The sequence below is a fragment of the Myotis yumanensis genome, unplaced genomic scaffold, assembly GCF_028538775.1.
Source record: "Myotis yumanensis isolate MYYU_CA2020_CCGP unplaced genomic scaffold, mMyoYum1.0.hap1 SCAF_2, whole genome shotgun sequence".
NCBI lineage: Eukaryota > Metazoa > Chordata > Mammalia > Chiroptera > Vespertilionidae > Myotis > Myotis yumanensis.
Window position 1 is genome coordinate 128316968 of NW_027223753.1, and position 19560 is coordinate 128336527.

General features: G+C 36.1%; 1 protein-coding gene and 1 long non-coding RNA gene across 4 annotated transcripts in view; one reads left to right on the plus strand and one right to left on the minus strand.

The window, feature by feature from the left end:
• The window catches only part of CADM2 (cell adhesion molecule 2), a 1200411-nt gene that overhangs the window by 846148 nt on the left and 334703 nt on the right, over positions 1-19560 (plus strand). The gene's annotated exons all lie outside the window — the stretch shown is intronic.
• LOC139003768 (uncharacterized) lies at positions 4407-9339 on the minus strand. The gene is made up of 2 exons (XR_011470302.1): positions 8963-9339; positions 4407-5383 (listed from the first exon to the last, which is right to left on the minus strand). It is a non-coding gene; the product is annotated as an uncharacterized lncRNA (long non-coding RNA).

Below are 19560 nucleotides of genomic sequence, written 5' to 3' on the forward strand. Positions count from 1 at the left end.
AATGAGCAGAAGAGAGACATGATGATTTAGCTTTAACATGATCACTTTGGCTGCTCTGGTGATAATAAACTGCAGTAAGAGATGTTAGTACACTTTTCAAAGAAACCAGGGGAGAGATGACAGTCATAGGAGTAGAGTTGTAGCAATAAAGGTGATGATAAGTGGTCTTTTGAAATTACACCTACTCAAATTTGCTGACTGGAAGTGAGATATGATATAAAGGATGAAGTGTGGGTGATTTCAATGTTTTATTTCTTTGTTTTTGTCTAAAAAAGTGAAAAGACAAAGTTATATTTACAAGATGGAGAAGACTGGGAGAAACATGGTAAAATAATGAGAGCTCAACTTTCAATATCTAGAAGTTAAAGAGATCAAACAGATGATAAAATACAAGCAAAGGACTCAAAGAAGAATTAAAAATAAGTGAAAAAGTGTTTTCAAAAAGGAAGTGTTGTTCAACTGAGTTAAATGTTCTTAATAAATGAAAACTGAGCACTTACCATTGGACTTAGAAATGTGGAATTAATTGGGAACTAGTAATTGCCATTTAGTAAAAGATATAGAGATTAACCAAATATTCATCTAGAGAAATGCAAATTTGCTACTGTGAAACAATAGCAAAGTAGTATGAGATGTGATTTTAGGGAAATTTATCATAGTCAAAAAAGACTACAGGGAAGATTTCTTAAAGTAAGTGATAGTTATGAGAGAGCTGAACTAGTCAGAACTAAATAGGCCAAGAAGAGAGCGAAAAACTTCCCAAATCAAGGGAATGGCAGCAGGGGTCTAAAAGAAAGTCATATAGTTTCCAATATAGGAAACAATGGGAGCCAGGGATAAAATGAGACTACGTATATCCAGAAATTGTTCCCAGCACCAATATCAAATAACTTACCATCTATGGTTTCTTTTAGTTTTATGGTTTCGGATCTTATGTTCAAGCCTTTAATCCATTTGAGTTGATTTTTATGTATGGTGTAATACAGTTTCTTTCTTTTCTTTTCTTTTTTTTTTTTTTTTTTTCATGTGGCTCTCCAGCTTTCCCATCAACAATTATTAAAGAGACTATAATTTTCTCATTGTATATTCTTGGCTCTTTTATTGAAAATTGACCACAAATGCATTACTTTATTTCTAGGATCTCTGCTCTGTTTTCTTTATCTAAATGTCTTTTTTTAGGCCAATACAATACTCTTTTGATTACTATAACTTCGTAATACTGTTTGAAATCAGAAAGTGTTCTGTTGGCTATGAGGGTTATGTGGTTCCATACAAATTTTAAGATTGTATTTTTTATTTCTGTAAAAAATGCCATTGGAATTTTGATAGGGATTGCAGTACATATCTTGATCACTTTGAGTAATATGGACATTTAAACAATATTAATTATTCCAATCTAAGAACAAAGAAGATCTTTTCATTTATTTGTGTCCTTTTCAATTTCTTGCGTCAATATCTTATAGTTTTCAGTGTATAGGTCTTGCAATCCTAGGTTACATTTATTTATAAGGATTTTATTCTTTTGGATGCAATTGTAAATAGAATTACTCTCCTAATTTCTCTTTCTGACATTCATTGGTGTATAGAAAGGCAGCTAATTTTTAGTGTATGGATTTTGTGTTCTACAACTTTACAGAAATAATTTTTTATTTCTAACAGTTTACTGGTGGAGTCTTTATAGTTTTCTATATATAATATCTTACACAGTGCCTTGAAGGTTTTTTACCCAGTTTTTTATTTGTTCTATTTTGTTTTGTTTTTTAATTCTAAGAACAATGTGAAGCATTAAGGGGCTTTAAGGGGGGGGGGGTAAGTATTTAAGGGGGGGGGGTAAGTATAGGGATGGTGGGCTATTATCACATTTATACTTTGAAGGAGATTACTGGATATTCCCAAAGAATAAATTAGGAGAGATTAATATAGATGACAAAGAGACAAGTTGAATTTTCTGGAAAATTGAAGTAGACCAGGAAGAAATACTGGTACGTTGGTCTAGAGGCATAGAGTTACTACTGGTAACATCAGGGAGAAATGGACAGATTTGAAAGAATAGGAAATCCTTCCAAAATACAGTTGAAACATTTAGCAAAAATAAAGAACACCATTAATTAAATAAAAATAATTTCCTCTACATATTTGTAACAGATTTAAAATACTTTATTATTCTTCATATTCATTCTCATCAAAACCGCAAACCAAAACTCAAAAAATGAGTATAGCAGTTCTGATCTTGTCAACATGTTAGCTCATAGAAAAACACATCTATATTGTACTGTTGAACAGAAATAAAAGTAAAGGAAAAATTGTAAACTTTATTACAAGAAAAATATTATATATATTGTCTTTCCTTAAAATAGTTCTTACATATCTTATTAATTTTCATAACAAAACTTCATATATTTAAATAATTCAGGGAGGAGAAACATATTGAAAAATATTTTAAGAATAACTGAAAACATTCTAAAAGTCATAACAACTTATAAATCTTAATTATATATTTCTGTTGGTTCTATTTTGAATATAACAGATTAAAAATTACTTATACATTTGATTCTTATCTCTAATTCGGCATGACATTATTTTAGTGAAATGAAAGCAGTAATAATGTGTGTGTGTGGCATAAAGCTCATTAATTTAAATCACTACTTTTGTATTTTCTCATTTGGCCAAATTAAAACAAAACAAATTAAAAACAAACAAACAAACACACTGGCAGGATAGAATTCAAAATTATTTTGTGGGAATCTGTTTTTTCCAAGATAGGGTAATCATATGATGGGAATTGGGTTCACTTAATCAAACATGCAGTCTTGATACAAATTAGGAATACTAATTGATTTGAACAAGGAACCAATATTTCATGAAGAGTTATCTTTCATCTTAGCCAGAAATGATCTTGGGAAATACTATCAGATCTCTTGGCTACCTAACCAGAGTTTGGAAATCACAATAATATATATTCACAATGGCATGTGCAACTAGTTTCTGGTAACACATTAAAATGGAAACTGGGAACTAGGGAACTAATATCTGTGTATATAAAAATACATCTTTCCCTAGGTGTAGAGATAGATGTTTCTATGTAATCTAATGTTTGACTTAATGAAAACTTTAAATTTGCTCATCTAAAAATAAAATTTCTCTTCATGCATAAAATATTTTTTTCTTATAAAAGTAGGGGATGCATTTAGATTCAGGTGAAATATAATTATAAATCAATAGATATAGTTTATATTTATATACAAAATATAGAAATAGAAAGTTGGATAGATGGATGGATAGATGATAGATAGATAGATGATAGATAAATTTTAAATTCCTTACAATCCTTTTAGGAAGTGTCAACAAATGCCAGATGCTTTGGGATTTATCAAACTCAAATGTTATTTAATACACTTGTCATGGCTAAGAGGTCATTTCAGCATGATAATTTGACTCCATATTTATTATAGCAAAATATGTTTAATAAGTATTTATTCTATAGCTATTTTGTTCATCATAATTCACCTCACCTATCTCTTTGTAAACAATTTTTTTAAATAAATTTGACAAGTTGGGAGCACCCAACTTTTAAAAAGTCACAGTTATTTTCCTTAAAATAAAGCAAGTAATTTTCCTTAAAAAGAAAATACATGTACTCACAGACTTACAATATATCCTGAAAAAAGAAAATACTTCTTTTAAACTGCAATTGTTAAATTCTAAAATGCAGCCACTCAACAGTAAAAAAACTAAAAGCTTTTCTCTAATATCAGGAACAAGACAAAAATACGTATTCTTGCCACTTTTATCCAACACATTAGTGAATGTTCTAGCCAGAGCAATTAGGCAAGAAAATGAAATGAAAGGCATGGGGATTGGAAAGCAAGAAGTAAAATTATGACTATTTGCGGATGACAAGATTTTATGTATAGAAAACCCTAAAGACTCCACCAAAAAAACTGTTAAAACTAATAATCAATTTCAGTAAAGTTTCAAGATACAAAATCAACATACAAAAATCAGTTGCCTTTCTAAATACAAACAACAAACTACCAGAAAGAGAAATTAAAACAAACAAACAAAAAAAACGACCCACATTTATAATTGTATCAAAATAATAAGATGCCTAGTAATAAATTTAACCAAGCAGGAAAACACATGTGCACAGAAAACTATAAGACATTGATAAAAATAAAAACAAATGAAGAAGACATAAGCAAATGGAAAGATATTCTATGCTTGTGGATTGGAAAAATTAGTATTGTTAAAATGTCCAATTACCCAAAGCAATTATAGATTCAGTGCAATGCCTATCAAAATCCCAATGCCATTTTTTACAGAAATAGAACAAACAATGATACAGGGGGTCCGCGGGGGTGAGGCCGAACGGAGTCCTAACGAAGCATGCCCGACTCCGGGGACGGTTCAGTGACGCAAATCCAACTTTATTGTGTGAGTGCAGCAGTATATATAACATTCCAGACCAATCAGAAGTTTACAACATCCATAGGGCAACCAATAGTAGGAAAGACCAGGGTACTATGTGGGGGCTCCAGGGGGTCTTCTCAGGCGGGCGATGCCACTTCCTGGTGTGCCGAGGAAGCCTGTATAGGCGGAGTGTGCTCACGCCATTGCATCTGCCGCAGCACTGAGATAAATCTCCTGAGCTCTTCCCACATCTCCCCCTTCTTTTCTTATTAGCGCCTGCTGGACGTGTATGATCATGGCTTGCTGAGCACTTAGCTTATTGAACATGTTGTATAAACAGCGAAATAATACTATTCCTATGACAAATCCTATTATCATGACTCCCAAGATGAGGAGGTTGGCTGGGTTTAACCAGGAGGTTAGACGGCTGAGGGCATCACTTAAGAAACTAAACTCAACGGGTTTCACTCGGGTATTACTGCATGAGGTGCTAGGTATATCCACCCTTGTCCCAGGGCAGTCCCATTATCTAGAGTCCACTTAAGGAGGTTAGGGCTACTGCTATCAGCCCATACCGTCCCAGTCTATGGCAATGAGACCAGTTCCGTTCCATCACAGGGTAAGTCCACAGAGCAGTCAGACACTTGGACAGCGGGGAATTGTAGGCTGTTGGCGCTGACAGGCATGAGCACCCTTGGATGAGGTATGGCCACCCATACATGTTGTGCTCGCGCCTGAGAGTTTGCTGTTATGATGGCACACATTAATAGGAATAATGTCCCTTCTGACGCATTGCCTTCTGGTGCCATGCATGCAGCTTGATCCTGTAGGTTCTTGATGTCTCCCCAGGTAATGTTGTGGGCTCATCGGTGTCTTGGTCGTCTCCGCCGCTGGGGCTGGTTGTCCTCTATGGTCAGGTCCTCCATTTCCTCTACCGGGGGTAATGGTGGTGGTGGTGGTCTACAGCTCATCGCTCTTGGTGCAGGGTTTGATGTTACGGGCAGGAATCCACGCGGTCTTGGAGTTGTTTTCTGAAAACATACAAACGTATTCTCGACCAAAGGTTAATGAAGGAAATCTTACTTGTAGTCCTTTTTATATTTGCCCAAATGATTTTCCTTTGGCTTATTTTGACACCATGTGTGTTTTCCTGGGTGTCTCCCTGTTAGCATTATAAATGAAAAAATTTTTCTAGATGTAATTTAGTTACAGGATATTTTTCCTTACACGGTATTTTTCCACTATCCCCCCTTTTTTGATTTCATTATGAGGAGGCTTTTGGAAAATTTTTGTAATGCAGTCTAGATAATTTTAAATTTTAATTTTTTGCACAAAAATATGACTGTTTTAGGTTCATTGTATGTTAAGCAATTTTTCCATGAAATGAAAATTTTGGTTAATACTTCTTGAGCCAATTTTTAATCTGAAAACCTGACTGCTATTTTACTGTCAAATTTAATACTTTAAAAACAATCTTAGTTTATACCGTAAATGTTAATGGAAAGGATTATTTTGCATCCTTGAGAAAGCCCTGAGCATTCCTGGTGTTAGGCTGGTTGTAGATATAGGGTAGTTGTTGTCAGCCAAGTCTCTGTTGTCTGGGTACTGATCTCAGCTGGGCCAAGTCTCTTTCTGTTACCTGGGTACCGATCTGAGCTGGACGTGGGAAGCGCAGCAGCCATGGGGGCAGGAGACCTCCCTCAGAAGGGGCGAGTGTTCAAGCCCCTGCATAGTTGGGGGGGGGGGGTGAGGATCTGTGCTCCACCTCTGTTGACCCCCAAGTTCTCTTCTGCTGGCCCCTCTGCGACTGTGCCTGTCTTAGGTTGTTCCTCCTCGAGGAATCTTACCCGTCTTTGACTAACCAGCCATCCTTCGGGGCCAAGCAGGGTGATGTGAGGTACAGTTCTGTCTCCTTGGTAGTCTATGCCCCTGTGGCCTCCATGTCCAGCAACTGCCTTTGGATCCCCTCGCCTGCTGGCGGGGCCCTGGCATTGATCATAGGGAACCCAGGTTCCTTAGGGCCCAGCTTATGCCATTGGGCAAGAGACAGATCCATGGTACCAGATTTTCATGATCCCAGTTTGAACGAAGAGCTCAGATAACAGCTGTGGGCAATTGGAAGAGGGACCCCCTTGGCAAAAAGGGCAAGAGAGGTCAATATAGAATGCTTAAGTGCCTTCCCAGGGGGCCTTCCACACAGTGGAAGGGATTAAATCCTTTAATGTCCTTATTAAATTTCTGCCAAACATTCAAAGAATTAGTTTGTAAGCTTGTTTGGGATAAATGTACAATAATGACATTGTAGAACAATATCATGTAAGGATACTATACAGAGAACCATAAGGGCTCCAGTCTATAAAGAAAAAAAATTATTAAGTTTGCTGGTGGTAGGATAATTACTATAACAGTCTTGCCAATTAACTTCTTCCTCAGTGGGATTCCATACATAAGACCATTTACGTAAAGGCTTAGTGTGTGTGTGTGGGGGGGGGGGAGGGGGTGCCTTAGCACACTTATTTTTTCTGCACCTTTCCCCGGAGCAAGTAGAGATAATACATGTACTTGAGCCGTTTCTTCCCCGTTCTTTGGGGTCCAGGCTGGCCAAAAATCTCTCTTTAATTTTACACACAAGGGAGCAGTGGCTTGATTTAGAGTCATACAAAAGGGAAGCTGGGTGGCAACAGCTGTGTAATAATACCTTGTCCATATGCTTCCTTGCCCCACCTGTGGTCCTCCTGGAAGAATCAGCCCATGTAAGGGTTCTTACCCATGAAGGGTCAGGTGCATAAGTCTGAAATACTTCCACATTTGCCCTAGGTAATATTATACCATACAGATGATTACTGCTAGCATGGCAAGAAAGACGTTCTCTGTACAGTCTTCTTTACCATGCCCCATGTGGTCTCCAGGCTGTTTGTTGTCTGGCTCGTCCTCCTTCTGCTGGGTTAAACTTGGAGAACTTTAATTAAAAAAAAAATCTTTTTTCTTTTACACTAAGTAACCTACAGGGTTACTTTCTGGATGTTGACTGATAGTACCACAAGGCCATGTATTCCAAGTCAAAGTCATTAAACATTTATGGTGACTGTACTTTCAGATTTGGTATTTTAACAGCAAATTATTAGATTATCCTATAAATATTAGTGGAAGATATTTCAAAATTTTTAAATTTCTCTTTTTTATTAAATTTAAAATAATATTTTTAAACAGCATTCCCTTTCGGCTTATTTGCATATACAGAGGGATCATGGGAAGCCTTCAGTAACTTTTTTAGAAGAATTTTACTTTACTAGGATTCAATTGCTTACAAAGATACTGGCTTCTTATAGTAGATATGTTTATTAATAAAGTTAGTAAATTTAGTAAAGTTTTATGTCTGATTCACGAGGTGCAAGCGCTGCCTCACCTCCAGCCTAATTTAAAATGCAGTGGCGAGGAGCTTTTGTTATTTTAAATTACATCTTAAAATTCTACTGCTGTATTTTAAGAAATATCAAACAAAATAACTTGTTTTTCCCTTTCTTAGAGGCAAAAACTTAAAATATATTTATTAATTTATATTTGATAAAGCTTTCCATGTGATTTCAAGTATATTAAATTGGCTTTATTAAAAATCCTTTAAGAAGAGAGAATAAACTTTTGAAAACATTTCAGGGCCCATGAAATGTCCCAAAGTCATTCCTTGGTTATAGTTTTGAAATCCAACTTGGAAGACCATCAAATATATATGTATATATATGATTTAAAGATTATATACCTTTTATAATTATTAAGAGATATCAATTAAATTAAAACTGACAAGATTTTCTTTCTATATTTTAGACATTTAGTTACCACAATTATAATTTTTCCCAATTTAATTTAACTAGAACTTTAAACTTTTAGTTGGCAAGTTAAACATTCAGCATTTCTTTAGATTAATAAAAGTAGGTGCTTCCTTTCTTGTGTAATCTTAAGTATATTGTATTAGTCTAATTTAGTATTGGAAGGGTTAAAGAGAAGAAAACTGGACAGAGATAAGTTTGTCTGCTAGTAGCTAGGGTCCTCGCATACCTTAGATAAGCAAAAATCAACAAAGAACTCTCTCTCCCTGCTCTCCATGGCAACCTCCATGGCAACGGCCCCCTTTTTTTTTTTTTTTTTTTTTTTTTCTTACTTTGGGGCAGATGGGCAGTTAAACTTTTTGTTCCCTCTGCTAGGGGAGCGAGGGAGTGACTCCGGCAGGAAGCCTCCTGGTGAGACTTCCCTGCTTTCACCTCGCTAGAGGTTTTTTCTCTCTCAGTTTCAGCCTTCCTTGAGCTTTGAGAAACTTCTTTTGTCTTATCGAAAACAGCCCAGGAATCTGTGGGGGCAGAGGGCTCTGGAGGGGAATAGGGAGGTAAAGGGTCTTCTGTTCCCCCGCCCGCACCGCCGATGGCAGAGAGCCAGGGGTTAAATGCTATTAGGATAGCCCAGAGCTTTTGTAGCTCCCTTTCTGTTACCTTTACTCGCCTGCTCTGTAACGACGCATGGAGCGTCCGAAAGTTTCCCATAGTTACAGAGGGGCACTCACCCGACCTTAGGCTTGCCTGCCGACTTTCCTTTTGATCCGGGAATCCCTGTTCGTGGCGCCAGCTGATACAGGGGGTCCGCGGGGGTGAGGCCGAACGGAGTCCTAACGAAGCATGCCCGACTCCGGGGACGGTTCAGTGACGCAAATCCAACTTTATTGTGTGAGTGCAGCAGTATATATAACATTCCAGACCAATCAGAAGTTTACAACATCCATAGGGCAACCAATAGTAGGAAAGACCAGGGTACTATGTGGGGGCTCCAGGGGGTCTTCTCAGGCGGGCGATGCCACTTCCTGGTGTGCCGAGGAAGCCTGTATAGGCGGAGTGTGCTCACGCCATTGCATCTGCCGCAGCACTGAGATAAATCTCCTGAGCTCTTCCCACAAAACAATTCTCAAATTTATATGGAACCACAAAAGACCTCGAATAACCAAAGCAGACTTGAGTAAGAAAAACAAAGTTGGAGACATTACACTCCCTAACTTCAAACTATATTATGACATTGTAGTAATCAAAAGAGTATGGTATTAGTATAAAAACAGATACCTAGATTAGAAACAAAATAAACACCCCTGAAGTAAACCATATAAAAAGACAATTAATTTGTAACAGAGACAAGGACATATAATGGGGAAAACTATAATCTCTTCAATTAAAGATGTTAGATGAGAAACATAATGGTAGCATAGGTAAACACCTGTAATCGCCGCCTCCCACAAACAAATCCAAATTACAACTGAACTACAGAACAACCATCATCCAGAACCACCAGAAAACTGGCTGAATGGAAGTCCTACAACTAGAGAAGTAAAGAAGAAAGCACACTGAGACTGGCAGAGGTGTGGAGGCATGGAACGGGCTGGTCTGACACCCACGTGTGCTGCTTTTTTAATCAGCAGGCAGATCATCTCTGTGGAGGCCACCCTTGAGAAGAAAGGGGTCCCAGCCCCACACCAGAAGCCCAGTACAGCATCCCAGAGCTTGGAAAAGAAGTCTCTGTAACTACTGGCTGTAAAAACCAGTGCTAATTGGAGCTCAGTGATAAACAGGCTGCTGGAAACCCAGCTACTCCTCTTAAAAGGCTGGCACCACAAACTAAACTTACAAGGTTCTGCTTCCTCTGAGCTCCAGCACCAGGGCAAGGCTCTGGGGGACCCAGACACATACAAGGAGGAACTGGATTATCTGGCATCAGGGCAGGAACTCGTGGGAGGTTTTCTCCCAGATGGAGGTATTTTCAGGGATAATTATTCCTATGCTGGGATCTTCCCATTTGCAGGGCTGACTGGCAGCCATTTCTGTTTGCTCTGCCCTGGTGATTCCCTGAGACCCCACCCCATCCAATTTGCAGCCCACCCAACCTGTGTGCAGCAGATTTTTCATATGAATGGCCTGTCCTTACTCAGTCTAAAATCTGTCAAACAAGCTTCAGCTGTGTCAAGGAGCACCAAACCTATCAATAAAAGGCTCAAGACCTTGCACCAGCACCAGCCTGCCTTGCTTCACAGCTGGCCCTTATCTGGGCACTTTCAAACCTGATACAAAGAGGAGGGATCTGCAGATCTCTCTGTATATCCTGCTGGATGGCCCCAGATAGTGGCTTACTTTACTCCTCCCCGGAGACCCAAGAGCCAGTATACCCAATGGTCAGTGTCAGAACATACTATATTATAACTCTACACATCCATAAGCAACACACTCAAGGGGCAGATTCAATGAGCACCAAAGCCCCAATGAAGCAAATCATGCTCCATATGGGTGTCTCCTGCACAGCAACTCTCCCACTGTAGTCCCAGCTGGTCCTCACAGCCAATTGACCTAGAGGTCAATTCCTCCCAGTAACACCAACAGCAATCAAGTCTCAACTACAACAAAAGTGTGCACACAGCCCACAAAGGGGTGCACCTAGGGTGTCCACCTCAGGTGATTGGGGAGGCTGAGCCACTGGGCCTTATAGGACACCTACTACACAAGGCCACTCTATCAAATCAAAGAGATATAGCAACTCTACCTAATACATAGGGAAGCAGCAAAAATGTGGAGACAAAGAAACATGTCACAAATGAAAGAAATGGAAAAAAGCAAACTACTGGATGTAGAGTTCAAAATCATGGTTATAAGGTTACTCAAGAATCTTCTAGAAACCTCCTAGGGACTTAGTGAGGCTTTCAAGGATCTTAGTGAGAATGCCAAACAAAATAGAAAAGGACTAGTCAGAAATTAAGCATACACTGACTGAAATAAAGAATAATATACAGGGATTCAACAGTAGAATAGAGAATTTTGAGAATCAAATCAACCAGAAGAGATCAATGAAATAAGAATCCATAAATATGAAGATAGTATAAGGAGTCTCTGGGACAACTTCAAGAATACCAACATTCTAATTATGTGGTGCCAGTAGAAGAGAGAGAGCAAGATATTGAAAACCTATTTGAAGAAATAATGACAGAAAACTTCTCCTACCTGGTGAAAGAAATAGACTTAATAGTCCAAGAAGCACAGAGAGTGCCAAACAAGAGGAATCCAAAGAGGACCACACCAAGGCACATCATATTTAAAATACCAAGGGTTAAAGACAAAGAGATAATCTTAAAAGCAGCAAGAGAAATGTAGTGAGTTACCTATCACGGAATGCCCATACAACTCTCAGTTGATTTCTTAACAGAAACTATGCAGGCCAGAGGGAGTGGCAAGAAATATTCAAAGTGATGAATAACATGGACCTACAACCAAGATTACTTTACTCAGCAAAGCTATCATTCAGAATTGAAGGTCACGTAAAGAGCTTCACAAACAAGAAAAAGATAAAGGAGTTCAGCACCCCCAAACCAGTATTATATGAAATGTTGAAGGGTATTCTTTAAGAAGAGGAAGAAGAAGAAAAAGAAAAAGATAAAAAAAAATATGAACAACAAAATGGCAACAAATACATACTTACCAACAATTAAATCTAAAAATCAAAATAAATGAATAATCAATCTAATGAACAAAATAAACTGGGGAATAAAATAGAATAAAAAAACATGGAAATGGAGCAGACTGATGACTCTCAAAGGGAAAGGGGGTAGGGGGAACTGGAAGAGATTAAACAAAGATCTTGAATGCATGTATGCATTACCTATGGACACAGACAACTGGGTGGAGGGGGGACAATAGGGAAAAAAGAGGGACATTTTTAATAATCTCAACAATAAAGATTAAAAACAAATAAACAAACAAAAAACAGTGGCTTACTTTATTCCTCCTATGCTCTATGACCTATGCTCTATTTCCTTACCTTCGGAAACGGTAAGATAAATGTATGTTGATTTAAGTATGAGTTTGTAGTGCTATGCTATTCTGGAATAAAAAATTAATATAGGATACAAAAATTTAAAATTGAACATGTATAAAAATATAAATAACTTTGGAAGTATTGTCCAATATATTACAAAACACAGAGTTTATTTTTGTCTTAGTATTTATTAATTATTGGTATATTTTCCACTGGAACAACTGAAAACCTAATTTTGCCCCACACTGTATGCTTGTTTTAATGTATTAGAAACTATAAATATCAATTCTAAATAATACACAGTGGAAGAAAATTGAAATATTCATTTTAAATAATATACATTGAAAAATACTATCACCTATTGTTTATATACATGTATGTAAACAAATATGTTTACATCAAGGTATACACAAATAGAAGCTTACATCAAGGTACATATATATTTTATACTCACAATGTGTATATATATACACACACACACACACACACATCATAAATATGTATCATTAAATAATATTCCTAGGCCCTGGCTGGTGTTGCACAATGGTTAGAACGCCTGCCTGGACACCAAAGGGTCACAGGTTTGATTCCAGGTCAGTGGCACATACCTGGGTTGGGGGTTCAATCCCAGCTCTGGTTGGGATACATTTGGGCGGTAACCAATTGACATGTCTCTCTCATATCAATGACTCTCTCTTTCTCTGTCTCTCTGTCTCATTCCTTTTCCTTATCTTCCTTCCACTTGTTCTAAAGATCAATGGAGGAAATATCTTTGAGTGAGGATTAACAACAAAATAATAAAAATAAAATAAAATAAAATATTATGTTAGTAAACTGAACAACCATGCAAAAGAATGAAACTAGACTACTGCCTTATACCATACACAAAAATGTACTCAAAGTAAACGTAGGCAGTAAGCTTCTTAACATTAGTCTTGGCAATAACTTTTAGATCTGACTCTGATAACAAGGCAACAAAACAAAAATAAACAAGTGGTCTTATATCAAACTAAAAAGCTTTGGCAAAGCAAAGGAGATCATCAATAAAATGAGAAAGCAACCTATCATATGATCCAAAAATTCCACTTTGGGGTATTTTTCAAAATATATGAAAACACAAACTACAAAAATATTTGCAACTGCATGTTCATTGCAACATTATTTACAATAACCAAGATATGAAACAACCTAAGTGTTCACCAATGAATGACTAGATAAGGAAGATATGATGTACATGTATAGACAATGGAATACTACTCAGCTATAAAGAACAATAGAATATTGCCATTAGGAACAATATGGATGGATCTTGAGGACATTATGCTAAGTGAAATAAGTCAGAGAAAGACGAATACAGCGTGATTTTACTTATATATGGAATCTAAAAAACAAAACAAAATAAAAGCCAAGCTCATAGATACAGAGAATAGATTGTAAGAGGTTAGGGTGGTGGGGGTATGGTTTAAATGTCTGGAGGGGGAGAAAATTATAAATTTCCAGTTATAAAATAAATTAATCATATGAATAATATGTATAAATGGTGACTATAATTACTACTGTGTTGCCTATATTAAAGTTGATAAGAGAGTAAACCTAAAAATTTTTTTTAATCTAACAACTAGAAATGCATTTAGTGACACATTAATTCATTAACATTTAATTATTTGTTGTGTCAAAAAATTGAATTTATGTCAATACTCAAAAGAAGTGATAGTATGTTTTATATTTTAAAATCAATCTAAAATTGTAACAGACATTTTAATATGAATGATTTAAAATAAATTATACACAGCACCAAAAATAAATGTTTAGAATCTAATTTTAAAAGACTACATATGATATTTGCAAAAACGTAACCCAAGAAAATAAGCATTTTGCCTTAGATTATCTTATTTATCATCAACTTCCTACTAGCATGATGGAATGGAAGTTTGCATTATCAGTATGTATATCCTACTATTAATCTTTGAGTAGTACCACTTTACATACCCAAACAAATTTTGGGTGTTATGGTTGAAAATTTTTATTAGCCTTAAAGGCAACTGTCATCTTAAAGTAGGTTGGAGTATGGATAGTAAGTTTTAAGATGTCAACCATATTATCAGTTCTAAAACTGGTAGATGAATATACTAAAATGTGTTTATGTTAGTGAGGTTTAAACAGATTAGACACATTTTGTTTTCTTATAATCATTCAACTGCCTCAGCTTCATCAGTAGTTTATGCAAATGTAAATGACAGATCTGAAATCAACTTGAATAGATAACTGAGGAAGAGAAAAAAATTTAAAGAAAAATAAAGTGTCTGGGAAATGAATAAGATGACAATAAAATTATTGAAAATACATATAAATGCAAGTTGCATTCATTGTGAGGAACACAATGTCAGAAAGTGCTCTTATTTCAAAAGAAAATAAAACTATTTAAATTTTAAAATTAAATACATTCATAGTTATAGATGAAGAAGCACTGGAAAAATATAAAGTTTAAATAATTGTTTAAATATAAATAAAACATATTAGCTACCTCAGGAGACAATGTATTATTGGTAACTTTATTAAAATAAAAGCATGCCAGAAAATAAAAATTTAAAAAGTGAATTATTATCAAATTCAGTGACATGTGACACTGAAATCTGCTTCCAAAATAATCTTTAATTATTGAGAGTCATATGTAAAGGACAGATGTGATCTATTATGTGAGAAGAAAACATTCAATTTTTATCCTTGTAAACAGATTTAGCTTAATAAGCTAGTTTTACCTTTGAAACAGGTCTTCTATGAATAATAGCAGTGTTAAAGAGTAGCCAATGCTATTAATATCAGGGTCAAACAATTTAAAGCAAGGACATTAATTACATACATATTCTAGTTGGAACAGATGACCAAGTTAGTAGCATTTCATTTTCTAAGAGATTTGGTAAACTAGTCTATCTTTTATATATATGTAATATAACATTATATTTATACTCTCTTTATCCTATAGAATGTTTTCCTTTTTCTATAAATAGACTAGGTGCCTTATTTGCATGCCTTGTCCCAATGAGAGCTGTAATAATATTTGGTCCAATGGTTTCAGTAATAGATCAAGTATAATGTACCCTTCCTGACAATGTGGAGATCAAATAACTCACACTTTTGACACTAATTCCAACTGTTTGCTTAAGTGACCATTATTTTAATCTATATTGACTATATTTCATGTTTGTTATTAGAGAGACTTTAATTTTTGTTCCACTTTGGTACTTATGTTATCATTACCAATTGCACTCTTTATTTTGCTTGTTTCCCCCATTTTTCTTACTGCAACCTTAGGGAATCTAAACCCCTAATCTTCTTGTATCAGTATAGCAGTTTACCACCAGATCCCCTAGTTGTTTTTTTTAAATTCAAATTACTGTAACAATTCACCTCCATATTTAAGAGTTTCAAGTCCCTACATTGTTGTGGGGTCTATCAGCTGGTTCCTTTGATTAATTTTTTTGTTTGTTTGTTTGTCTTTGCAAGGAATTTGTTCCCACAACCTTCCCACAAAGCACTTGGAGCCAACTCCCTTCTGGCTCTCTGGAGCAGCTCTGCAGTTCCCCAGATCTGATTAATTCCTCACATCTGATGTTAATATGTTTGTTCACTTTTAAGACATATTTTCTCTATTCAGAGCTTGACTCTACTCACCTGATCTAGCAGCTTTTCCAGAATAGTGCAGTCATCAGAAATTCTTGTCCAGGGCAAGAGTTCTCCTTCCACTTTCTACAAATTGACAGGCACTTTTAAGCTTCCATGTGTCTTTCGAATAGCCTCCTTCTGAGTTTCCAAGTATCATTAATAGGATTTAATTGGATTATGCTATGAGCTTTGTCCAGTCCTAGTATAGGAATTAATCAAGCCCTAAGCAAAAAAGAGGTTGGAATTCTTCAACCCATTTGACTTGAGGATCTAAGATGTTTAGATATCATCTTCTATTTCAGTATAAGGAGGTATAATTTCAGCCAATCGCTTCCCTGCTTATAGTTTTGAAATATCGCCATATAATTTAATTGGGAAGTGCATTAGTGCAAAGTCACTTGTTCCTGTCTTAGATAATTTATTTTTGCCAGAAAATAAAAAGAATGACTCTTGTTATTTTCTTGCCAAATAACAAATCATTTCACATAAGGAAAATTTCTTCTCTAAGCTATGACCACCTTACATTATTCAAGCTGAGATTTAAAAAATCAAATGCACTTTTTACTCCACCCATTTGTGCAGTATATTTTACTATTTCACTCAGAAAATAAAATTGGAATGTAAGTACATATAATGTACTTTCCTTAAAAAGTCATCCTTTTCTGTAGCTCACAGAAACAATTGGAAACTTCTATTTTGTAAATCACTTGAGTTATAAGGAATCATGCAGTGAATTTCTAAATGCAAAACACTTATTTTTACAAATTATAACTTCCTTAGAAGTTCTTGAGGGCTATGATATATGTTTTTCTAGTAAGTTGACTACCTATTATGTGTTAAGCACTGGTCTAGCAGCTGGAATACAAAGGGCTTTGTCTAGCAGTATCTAACATGCTCTCATTTCCTATTACCAGATTATAGAATACAAGAGCACACACTGACATTGTCATGAATTTTAAAATAAGCATATTGTTATTTTATTTTCCTTGTTAGTAGCTTTTGCCATTGATCAAACTAGCATTATGGTAGTATCATCTAGTGCTTCTTTTGCCAGATTGTAGACATTTGCCTATAGAGGTATTTTTTTACTTCCCATGGGTGAATTTCACCTGATAAAACATGCTATAGGCATTATGCATACATATCTTTCTCTGTACATTCATCTTTCCTGGGATCTTCTGCTGAAAGACACTGTAAAGAAATACTCTCAGTGGGTCACTGATTGTATCTGCCGGTCCATGATGAAAAGGACATTATACACTTTTAAGAAATAGATGATAAAATAAGTTACATTAGCATTTTAAATTCTCTCTCATTAATATAAATTATGAATTTTATTTTTATTGCAGTTTCATTGATAGTATTGAGGAGAAAGGTTACTTAGAAGCAGAAACAAAAAACAACCTGAGACATCATGAACAATATATTTTCAAAACAGATATTTTGAAACGATGTTAGTGTCTCTCAGTAACAATCGTGGCATATCTTATACCTTCTATATGAAATATATTTTTCTACATTAAAAAATGCTCAACTACTAATATAATTCTAGTGTTTCAGTTGGCAATTCTATGGCACCCTCTCTGACCCAATCATAAAGGCCAGGTCTAGAACATAGATAAAACTTTCTGATGGAGGTTTGTTGGAGCAGTTTTTGATTTCTGCGCAGCATAATTTTCCCACAATTTGTTTTCTTTAAAAGAGATTTTTGTTTGTTTGTTTGAGATCTGTCTCCTCCGACTGCTTGTTATGCATGTGCTTCATTGATTTGGTTCTTTCTACTATGTGATTGCATTTTTCTTTTTGAGTCTACCAATTCGTGCACAGTTATGGACTGAGCAGCTCACATTACTCTCTGGGTGGTTTATGTAAATAACAATAATGAAAAACCCTGAAGCTTCATCCCTGTTCCCAGTGGTATCCCACTGACCTCTTTACAGCTTGAAAAGGCTCTATCTGTGCCTGATTTTTTCCCTTCCCACTGGCAATTTTCAACCTACTGTGCTTCTTCATCTGATTTCTTGACTCTTTCTTGACTTAAGAATTAATTATTGAAATGTATCAGATGCACTTTGAAAATGTTAGTGTATTTGGTTGGACTTACTAAGAAGCACAGCTTTTCAGCCAACATGATTTTGGAACTGAATTTCAAGTAGTGCCTTTCGCCACACACTCTTTTCACAGGCAACACAAAAACATAATGCAGATGATCTATACCAACTCTGAAAAGGTTTGAGCTGTAGAAGGCCATTTGTCTCTATCACTTTAAAGCAGAATGTTTACCTTTGCATTTTAGTGCCTTATTTCTTTCTGAAATTTTAACAAACACTTTGTATACAACTACAAGTGACTCAAAGAAGCTATCCATCTATCCTCCTGCTTCCAAACCAGCCTGTGGCTAATTTAATCTGTCCAACTCAGATGGTTATTGATCCTGGTATAAAAGAAATCACAGCTTCCCTTGTATTTGGTGGAATATTCTACAAGCTTTATTCTCAGAAACTTGGACACGGGAATCCATACACTGAATAGCACAAGGCAGCTTGAGAATGGAAGCAATTTAAACACAAAGATTAAAATAATCTGAAAGGAGATTCAGAAGCATTTATTAAAATAGTCCAGGTGTGGGTTTGAGAAGGGAAGAGATGTTTTAATTCACAGAAAATTTTAAAAGAATATTTAAAAAACAATAGTTTCATATAGCCTAGACTCTGTACTTATTCATTAACTTGTAAAGTAATTATTAGACACCTTCTTGTAGGTCTAGCTGTTTCAGGGGTTTCTGTTTCATTGGTGTATACACCCAATGAAAGAGACAAAAACTCTATTCTCATAGAACACATATCCTCGTGAGGAAAGACATACCAAAGTAAGGAAACAGTAGAGTTATGTTTCAAGGTGATGAGGATTGCAGACAAAACACAGAGAATGGGGTTGAGAATTGCCTGGAGGCGGGAGGATTGCTATTTTAAAGGAAGCAGTCAGAGTCAGGCCATTTTGAGAAGGTGACATTTGGACAAACTGAAGGTGACAAGGGACAAGGTTATGAGAGGGAAAAGCAGTAGAGAATAAGATTGGTGCTAAAGCCTTGAGGCAGGAGCATACTTACGTGCTTAAGAAAGAACGAGGGATCTGGTGTAGGTGGGAGGACAGAGGCTGCTCACAGGTCTGTCAGAACCATCTGGAAGGTTCTCTTTCCTCCTGTGGCTCAGGGGTGACTGGCCCCACAACTTTCAATCTCTCTCCTACTCCTGGATTTTTCTTCTTGTGGATGTCTTACCTCCCACATCACCCCATCATGCTTGTGTCCAGAAATTTTTTTAAGTCCAATTTTTACCTCGTAGGGACTCAGCTTTTAAAATCTGATAGCCAGGAAGGCTTTGTTTTCCTCTAAGTTTTGAACATGTATCTTTCTTGTATCATGACACTGAACAGGCTAACTACCCCTGATTGTGGAGAGTAGGGCAGTGTGAAGAGGAGACCTAAGTGGATCAGGGGAGACCAGAAAGAAATGAGTGAAGTTAATTTGCCAGTCTTCTCCAGAGATTTGGCCCCTTGACTGATGAGTGGGGAAAGAAGGAGGTCAAATCTAACCTGTCCCAGTGGAGATACTGAGTAACAAGTAGAACAGGTGTTGGTGATATCTTGCAGTAGGCA